The sequence below is a fragment of the Zootoca vivipara genome, chromosome 4, assembly GCF_963506605.1.
Source record: "Zootoca vivipara chromosome 4, rZooViv1.1, whole genome shotgun sequence".
Lineage (NCBI taxonomy): Eukaryota > Metazoa > Chordata > Lepidosauria > Squamata > Lacertidae > Zootoca > Zootoca vivipara.
Genome location: NC_083279.1, coordinates 55,061,026 through 55,070,831, shown reverse-complemented (window position 1 = coordinate 55,070,831; position 9,806 = coordinate 55,061,026).

Genomic DNA, 9,806 nt, shown 5'->3' with positions numbered 1-9,806 from the left:
TTTTTGTGGTGGAAATTATTCAGTTTGTACTCTGAGTGAGTCTCTCTTCTTCTGTCTCTCCCTGTAAACCGCCATCAATGTACATCCCTTCACTTGACTCTGCTAAAGGACGCAACCATGAATCCAGCAAGAAAGATGCTGCAGAATAGGTGAAATGGCACATGGACAAGAGGAATATACTTACTTGAGCCCAAGGTGAGGTGAACAGGTTCAATTCACAGCGCTGTTAAAGGAAACTTAATGGGTTACCAATCCTAATTGTTAGAGTGACCTTCTTCAGGGGTTACAACCATGAAGCTTGTACAGAAAAGGACCACCTATACACTATCATCACCTGAATGGGCTGGTGTCATTGGACATGCACTGGATTTAGCAATTCAATGCATCCGTGCATTATCCCATACATTTATCCCTGGTACTTACCTCCTCTGAACATTAGAGCCTAATTTTGCTCCTTCATTACCATGAAATCTCATTTCCCCTTTCATACCAGTTGCAAGTGTGAAGAAGACCACTTTACATACAACATAAAGCTATTCAGGGACTTAGAATAAGATTTTTTCTCCCTCCCCCCAAAAAATCCATTACTTAGGAAATTGTAATGCTGGAAGGACTAGGATCTTTTCTTCCATCCAGCTAAAATGTATAGGTTTAAAATAGCAGGCTCATTACCAAGTAGAGTGTGTAATATCTCCATATCTTAGAATAGCAAAGTTGTTTGAACATGACTAGATTTATAAGAGTATCTTGTATCTATCTGATCCTCAGTTCTGTAATGTGGGGTGGTCAGATACATTTTTATTGTAATTTTGTTCCCTATTTATGGTTGTCAATATCATTTAGCAATAGTTTGTGTTGTTCAAAGTACAGACAGAGAAAAGATTTTATTTCCGAAGCAGGAAGGGGAAAAACAGATGAGGCAAAAGTAGCCAGTGTTTTGACTTATATGTTTTGAAACCTTCAAATTCAGTTACTAGAATCGGCTGTTATTACATAACGACTGGAATTTTTAAACTTCAATTAAGGACCATGGTCTAGTTTTAGAGCAGGGATGTGTGTTTACCTGTTATTGGTCTGTCTACTAATCGGGCCTGATACCATCTCTTCCAGTTCCCTATAAGTATTTAGGATGGGCAGCCAAACCAGTAACTGGGAGTGGGGAGAAACTGTGTAGAGCATCAGCATTTATGCTATTGATTCCTCAACCTGCTACCATTTTTTCTTGATCCACACAAATATTTAGGCTGGGAGATGGCAGTTAGAGGCCTCTGTACACGCCTTAGTGTTGCAAAAACCTGCACTTTAGAATACACAAAGAGTGTGCTGGATGTATTGGAATAGTCCAGCATGTAACATGCCATATGATAAGAAAGATGTCAGTGAATATTTCCTTGCTTTTGCATAGAAGGCGGTGAGAACTGCAGATTTCTGCCACCCTGTGTGTGCTGCACGTGTTGGTAACTAGATGTTATTATGTAACTAGTATCTTTGAGTGAATTTGCATATTATTTCAATTGGGAGCTGCCCAGAGTGGCTGGGGAGACGCAGCCAGATGGGCGGGGTATAAATAAATTATTATTATTATTATTAAAAAATGAGAGTGTTTTGATTGCACTAGCATATGTACTGCATTTTTATCGTATATTTCTTCTATAATATGCATTAAGACTGTTCACAAATTTGGGGACTTTCGGGCCAAAAAAACATTTATAAATGCTACGGGGACATGTTCCCATTTCCTGTGTTGACATACAAAGACCTGAACAATTTGGATCCAGGATACCTTCAGGAATACCTGAGCCTTATATCCCAACTTGATCACTGAGCTGATCCACAGAGGTGCTGTTAGTTGGCCCCCATGTTGCAGAGGCCTGACTCACCTTCACTCAAAGCCAAACATTTAGTGCTGCTGATCCTATCTTGTGGAATTTGGCCTGCAGACATTCAGTAGTATCCTTTGACTTCCAGGCATCTTTGTGCTTTTTATGCTGGCAGGTCTTTGTAGCTGTTTAAATTGATTAGGTAAAGGTAAAGGGACCCCTGACCATTAGGTTCAGTCATGACCAACTCTGGGGTTGCGGCACTCATCTCACTTTATTGGCCGAGGGAGCTGGCATACAGGTCATGTGGCCAGCATGACTAAGCTACTTCTGGAGCAGTGCATGGAAACACCGTTTACCTTCCCGCCAGAGTGGTACCTATTTATCTACTAGGCAGGAGCTGGGACCGAACAACAGGAACTCACCCCATTGCGGGGATTTGAACTGCCGACCTTCTGATCGGCAAGCCCTAGCCTCTGTGGTTTAACCCACAGTGGCACCCGTGTCCCACTTAAATTGATTAACCAGTCACATTAATTACTACTGTATTGTTTTAAATGGTGTTTCATGCTTTTTTTGTGCACCATCATGTTATCCTAGGATGTGACAGCATAGAAATACTTCTGTATCATAAATCAAAGGAATAATGTTGTCACCCAATGCATGTCAGCAGAAGGCATGAGCCCTCCTTGTCACCACTGACCTTGCCATTCTTCAAAAAGTCTGCATTGTGCTCATGTACATATCATAACTCCTAAGTTCAACTTAAGGCACAGGTGGATTTAGCTTGAAATATGTCCACACCCTTCAGAAACAAAGACTATTATTATTATTATTATTATTATTATTATTATTATTATTATTATTATCTGTGCTGCAGAGGTGAATGCAAAGGCTGCTGGTAAAGGTGGGCAGTTTTTTGTGTTCCTTTTCCAGAAGGTTATACCAGAAGTGAACTTCTAGACTTTTTGCTTAAACAAAACATGACAGTGTGAACTACAGCTGCAGAGAAACAGTTAAGAGGCAGTGTGCCTACCTTCTAGGCATGGTCCCAACTTGCACAGCTCTGGCTGGCCACTGGGGATATAAACTGCATGATCAAGATAACTATGATTAGAGTGGATAAGTGTGCTGAAATCCTCTGTTTCAACCTTCAAGGCTGATCTATGGCATTTCTCTCCCTGCAGAGTCTGTTGTTAAAAGCCTTCCAAATACTCCAGGCTCCAGTAGAAGTTGATTTAATTCAGCAGGGGGAACAGACCTGAGGGGGAGGTGAGCAGGGGAAAAGGAGTGCAAAGGACTCTCATGAGAAATGGCAGATTGACAGTGCTTAGAGAGACCTCTTCCATTTAAAAACAGTGGAAAAATAGAAGATTCCAGCTTCCTGTGCAAATACATTTCTTATCTTTCAGGGAAGGAATGCTTATAGAAGAAAAAAAAGAACAGAGTTTTGTGCAGCTCAGTGCTCTTGGACTCCTCATCTTCTTGGAATGGAATAGAAGCCTGTTGGTGCAAGTGCAAAATAGCTCCCTAACGTCTGCCAGTTTGGGAAGTGCTTGTCTTCTCATTCTTCTCTCCTCTTTCTGATTGGGAGTGATCAACTTATTTTCGCAGAGTCTGCCCTAGCAACTTTCAGCTAATAATGACTTCAGCTCTGTTCCCATTCATGTTCAGATCTGAACTGTTAATACCATATCCCATTATCGACCAACAGTTCTACTCTCATACAGAGGTCTATTATAGAGAGAGCTGAGTCTTGACTTAAACTTAGTTATGAGTAGAATGGGAAAGACTTTTCTTTTAAAATGTTGGAGTGTCTGTTACAGCTTCACTCCAAACTATATAGGTACTGGGGGTGGGGTGGGGGTGGGCAGAGAGAAAGAAAGTCCACCCAAAGCAATAGATAATTTAGCCAAGGATTGGAAAGTCTGATATAATGTAGCATCTCACTGCTTATATAGAGTCTTAGATGAGGGGGAATAATGAAATAATTGCAAGGATATGTAATTGGATTCATTACAATTATGTTGTATGTATATAACTAAAATCAAACTCATAATAAAATGCCAACAGTGCAATCCTATACAGTGATACCTCGGGTTAAGAACTCAATTCATTCCGGAGGTCCGTTCTTAACCTGAAACTGTTCTTAACTTGAGACACCACTTTAGCTAATAGGGCTTCCTGCTGCCGCTGCGCCGCTGGAGCACAATTTCTGTTCTCACCCTGAAGCAAAGTTCTTAACCCTTTTTCTGGGTTAGCGGAGTCTGTGACCTGAAGCGTATGTAACCCGAGGTACCACTGTACATTAAGTTCTGAGTTGACCCCCATGGGCATCAAAAGGGCTTACTCCCAGGTTGCATAGGCTGTAATCCAATATCCACTTATTTGGCAGTAAGCCCATTTTAATTCAACGGGCATTATTTTTGAGTAGACATGTATTGTTGGCACCCATCTGTCTCAACAGACAACAGAATGAGCCTCTGGGGGCAAAGTCAAATCGCTGGAGAATAACAGCACCTACTGTGGCTGCAGTGACCAGTAACTTGTAACGGCTGCCTCTGATCATTTTTGCTGAATTAGAAGTGGGCAGTGTACATGAAGGTCCTGGGCTGCTCATTTGACAAGACCCCACTCTTGGTCTCCCTAATGTGGTCCAAGCGGCGGTGGAGGAAACCGCTCAGGCCTGGAATGGGGTGCCCAGGAGCAGGGCACACCACCCATAGGAGCAGGGTGCACCACGGGGCCTCCAGAGTCTGCCTGCCTCCTCCCATTCAGCCACACTACAGCTGGGGGAGGGAGGCAGTGGGCAGTTTGGGCAGTGTGGAGCCTGTGCGAGCCCAAGCCACCATGTCTCTCCCAGGAGAGACGCGTGGCTCAGGCACGCTGCAGGCCCCATGGTGAGTGCCACCCAGCACTTTGTCACCCCCCTCAGTGGTGACACCCGAGGTGGCCCACCCTCACTGCCCCCCCTTCCTCTGCCACTGGATCCAAGGAAAGGAAAGCAATACATTTGGCAGCAATCATAGTCATATGACTGATCCTTTTATCCATGTTGTTTTTAATTGTATATTGTGTGCATTCTGTTGCTATGGCTGTCGGCTATGCATATAAAGTTTATTGATTGACTGATACATTTGGCAGCAGCTTGGCTGTAGAAGTTGCTGGAAGGAGGCATACAAGACGATATCCAACCATCTAAGGGACTCCACTCTGGATTTGTATAGGTTTTGCTCCTTATCCTTTTCTTCTCCAAAAGATGCCCTGCAAGGCAGCAGGTAGGAATTTTTCCTTGGGGTTTATTCCTGAAGCCTTTCTCATGAAAGAGTATAACCGTTTCCCTTCTCCTAGATGGGCTACCCTTCCAGCTTGACCCATCTGCCCCTCATTTCCCTCTACAGCACATGCAGAAACTGCCTTTTTCACCATTGGACCCACTGTTGGTCTTATCTACTCAATCCACTTGAGACCGTCTTTGCATGTAGGGGAAGTCCCTAACTCACTGAGGGTTTGAAACATTATTTTTTAACCTGATAGTTCCATTTATCTATTCAAGCATTTCCTACATTGTTAGACCTTTATTCATAAATTTCATATGGTCATACATCTCAACAGAATCAGAAACATCCCTAAGACTGCCTTAGATATGAATACGGCAAGTCCCTTCAGGATCAGGCCTAGTGCTTATGATGACATAGGAAAAAAGGCAACAAGAAAATATAGGTGATGTTTAAAATGCTCTATAGGGAAGAACAATGATGCCTTATGAGGAACGGCTTAGGGAGCTGGGTATGTTTAGCCTAGAGAAGAGAAGGTTAAGGGGTGATATGATAGCCATGTTCAAATATATGAAAGGATGTCATATGGAGGAGGGAGAAAGATTGTTTTCTGCTGCTCCAGAGAAGCAGACACGGAGCAATGGATTCAAACTTCAAGAAAGAAGATTCCACCTAAACATTAGGAAGAACTTCCTGACAGTAAGAGCTGTTCGGCAGTGGAATTTGCTACCAAGGAGTGTGGTGGAGTCTCCTTCTTTGGAGGTCTTTAAGCAGAGGCTTGACAGCCATATGTCAAGAATGCTTTGATGGTGTTTCCTGCTTGGCAGGGGGTTGGACTGGATGGCCCTCGTGGTCTCTTCCAACTCTATGATTCTATGATTCTATGAACATGTATTTTATGTAGACCAGCTCAGCTTTGCACCATTGCCATATTAGCTTCAATTTATTTAGACACAATCCTCAATGACATTTCATTGAATATTTTATTAATGCATACTATCTTTTTAGTGACATATCCAGTAGGACCAAGTAAGATTCTTACTTTCATCCTTAAAAATCTGGATCCGTTTCATCCGTAAAATCTTTGAGGAATGCTATTCACAATATTCCCCATCTAGAATAGTGTATTTTTTTAAAAAAAATACTCCTGTTTGGCAATCTAGAAAACAAACCAGCTTCACTTGTGAGATTGACAAAGTGACCTAACAGGACTTTCCCATTTCTAATTTCTGCAATTCACTTAACTGTGATAATGTGCCTAATTATCTCATTTTAAACTGATTACACCTGTAAACATTCTTTGATCATTGACCTTATGTGCTCATGTATTTTACTGACAAATTTAATGGACCAGAAGTAATAGAAAGAGAGCCAATTACTTAAGTGAAATCTATCTTCATAGCTTTTGTTCAATCATTGAGCAATTTTTTGCTTAGCAAAAGTCACAACTATGTAATTTTTATATGCAAATCTCAGGTTTTGAGCAGTGGGGCATTTTTGTCAGCTTTTAAATCCTGATAAGGTCAACAAGGGTCAATTATCCTTGCAACAAAAGGGTATGAGGAATGGGAAGTTGTATTAGGATGGAAGATATTCAAAATGAATATCAAAAATGAATGTGGCACATTACAGTATGAGGAGTCCAGGCATATCAGCTTATGGTGCATGAAGAGAATGTGTCTATACAGAGAAACCTTTTCAACTAAGGTTTGCTTTTAGGCACATATGATTTTATAGAAAGGCGAAAAGCTCAGGCATGCAGTTTTAAATTTTCATCATAAATGACAGCAATACATTTGTTCAAACCACTTCCTGTGCAACTCTGGGTGCATTAATTCAGTGCACCTCTAGACTGGCAGTACTTTGAATGAATCAAGCACACACTGGGAAATTTGGGTTTATACAGTTAAAGTGGATTAAAGCACTCTGACACCCTAGAAACCAAGTTCATGCAATTAGGAAAGTGACGGGGAAAACCATTGAAAAGTGTGGAATGAATGAATGATGGGAAGACATATAAACAGCACACAAGCAAATCAGAATCAATGCAGGATAAATGGTCGTTGCTGTATAACCTCAAGGCAAATTGGAATGAATGCTTAATAAAGACTGGGCATAGTCTAACAATCACTTTGTGCAAGCAAATCAGAAGGAATGGTCAATAAACAGGTCATTTGGAGCAGCAGCCCTCAGAAGTAACTCCTACCATGTTCAGTAGGAGCAGGACCATCTTAAGCTTATCTGGCGCCATGGTGCAAGGATCCCTCCGGCGCCCCAGCTCAACTCCCACCCTCATGTTTCCCTACGGGCGGGCAGCAGCTGAAGAGCGACTCCTCCAGCAGGACGGAGGTCCGGGCGCTGGGCAGCATGGCGGAGGCAGAGTTTCGACGAAGTTCCTTAGCTGAGGCGGGTTTCTAATCAGAGTTCTAACCAAAGGTCTCTAGCTTAACACCCCCGCCCCGCCTCCACATCCCCGTGTTACCCGACACTCCCCACGCTCGCAGACCCACACGGGGCCAGACTGCCTTGCTGTGGCACCTATCCCCACCAGGGGTGAGGAAAGACGGAGTTTGCGGCATGACGGAGGCGGGCAAGGGCAGTGCTGCCGGCGGGGCTGGAGGGTGGCTCCTCCGGCAGGGAGGAGGCTCCGGACACAGCACGGCATGGTGGAGGCGCCCTCCAGAACTTGGTGCTGTGGTGCCTCGCACCACTAGCCTCTATGGCCATGACACCCCTGAGCAGGAGCTACTTTCATTCCCATGTTCATTGTTCTGGAGCCTTGTCTCTCTGCTCTTCTAGCCTAACAGATCCCTAATAGTGGCCTTTGTTCATCCAGCTCCCCAGACATCCCAAACTCTCCTGCTCCACAGGAACAACTCTTCACCCTTATTTGCAAAACTGCTTTCCAGACCACCTCCTTGCCTTCCTTCAGATCTCTCCTCAAGCCCCTCCCCCACTTTTCTGTGAACAAAACAGCCCCCTAACTCCAGTACCTTCCTGAAAACCAAATGGCATGTAAATGACACCAAAGAATCACATACTCATTACCCAATTTATCTCCCCCCAAAGCAGCATGTTCTCCCCATCTCCCTTTCCATCTGGTGGTTTCCTTTGTGTCTATTTTCAGATTTCAAGCTATTGAGGTTGGAATGTGCTAATCCCTTTCTTTTGTATGCAGATGGTATAACAGTAATAATAATAAATGAAACTGGCAAGAAAATGTGGCACTGTTAAATTTGGCCAAATGTATTTTTAATAATAATAATAATAATAATAATAATAATAATAATAATAATAATAAATTGGAAGCACCAGTCTCTCCTTGAGTGATAGCAGCAAGTACTTGAAGCAAAAGTGGGAACCAGAGGCCATTGGTTGTGGTGGGCAAACTAGAATGGATTTTAGGAATTTAGACTAGTTCAGCTGCCAATTCTCGAAAGCTGCAAAAAGAAATATTTCATTTAGAGAAGCACTTCAGTTTATTTGCCTAATGCATTTCAAGCATATCATACACATTCTTACATGATTTTATGAGAAGCCTGAGTAAACCTGAGAATGATTGCTTCACTCACAAGGTTCTGGTCCCCCAATAGCTGAGGCCTGTTTTACCTAAAGCTGCCTAAAGGGCTTGTTAACAAAAGATTTATGTGCCTCCAGCAATATCTTAGCTATTTCCTCCCATTCCAATTAACTTTTGTAAAGGCTGGAGTTAATCATTAAACAAGGGTTCATGTTGTAGTTTGTTAATAAAGCTGTGGCCAGAGTTTACAGGACAGTACCTGACAGGCTTCTGAAGTCTGGGAGCAAAGCTTAATACTAGTGTCCTGGCTCCCAGTTGCTGGTGAATAAGGACTCAGATGATGTTTTCCTAGAGCTTCAATGCTCAAATCAGTCTGATAAGATGCAAAAACTCCTCTGCATCTGGCCAGTCCATGACACCATGATACATCCTTTCAATTGTTTTGGAAACTTCTTGTGGCTCTTGTGCACCAATAAAACACCACAGGAGATATTTCATGCTATTTATAAAATGATTGTTTTATGGATTTTTGACACCAAGAATGTTGGTATCAAGTGTTTGCAAATAATATGAGGAGGTGATTAAAATACAATGCACAGAAGAACACTCAACTCTATAGAGCTTTTTAAACTGACAAGACAGAAGCCTCGCCATCTGATAGATTGTCAATATATTGTGTTCTATCCATTATGGGTTTTAGGGGGGCTGGTTCTGGCATTTAGAAACTGATGTATTTGTTTATCTACTGATATTGGCAGGTTGTGACTGGGACAGAGTACAGTACTGTTCTTTGAGTTTCTACAATATTCCTCAAACTAAAAGAATCTGGGATCTCCACCTGCCCTTCAAGGAGCTCAAGGTGGTGTACATCATTGTTTTCATTTAGTGTATTTAAAAAAAATTATCTGCATGATAGTAAGTCCTATTGAACTCCGTGGAGCTTGTTTCCAAATAGACATGTATAGGTGTATATTATAAACTACCCTTTTCCCAGTCCAATTTTAAAATGTAGTACCAGAGATTTTGTTTTAGTTTCCTTTTGCTTAACCCTATGGAAGCACAGTCTTCTGAAATGTGAATTTCCTACTGGAAAGTGGCAGCATCTGAGGGACATGGGGCCGGTGGAACAATAACCAAGTGGACTTGAGGTGATTCACATACAAAGAATTGTTAGTTTCTTTTACATCA